The sequence below is a fragment of the Chaetura pelagica genome, unplaced genomic scaffold (assembly GCF_000747805.2).
Source record: "Chaetura pelagica isolate M959 unplaced genomic scaffold, ChaPel_1.0 scaffold85, whole genome shotgun sequence".
Lineage (NCBI taxonomy): Eukaryota > Metazoa > Chordata > Aves > Apodiformes > Apodidae > Chaetura > Chaetura pelagica.
The window spans coordinates 4,946,274-4,946,654 of record NW_009953505.1 but is presented as its reverse complement, the minus strand read 5'-3'; positions in this window follow the sequence as shown (position 1 = coordinate 4,946,654).

The following is a 381-nucleotide window of genomic DNA, read 5'->3' as shown; positions in this document are numbered from 1 at the left end:
CGGCCGGAGTGTGCCGCCAGAGTGTGCAGCCCGAGTGTGCAGCCCGTGTGCGCGGGCAGGGCCCTGCAGGAAAGCAGCCGGAACGCGCTGCCCTCCCAAGCGCTTCGGGAACCAGCACAGCGTGTGGAGCCCCGTCTCAGGGAAAGAACCCGAGTTCCTCTGGGGATGCTACAGAGTCAAGGCAGGGCTCTCTCGGTGATGGTTCCTTGCTGAGGGTCCCCTAAGTGGAGTGAACCTCACAGGTGACAATTTACCTGTGAGGCTTTCTGAGGGGTGGTTTGTGCTCCCGGGGGTGCGTGACCTTCAGCTCACGGCTTGCTGCACCTCATTCCTCTTTCTGCCCATGAGACACACACTTCGCACAAGCTGTTCCTACCTCCT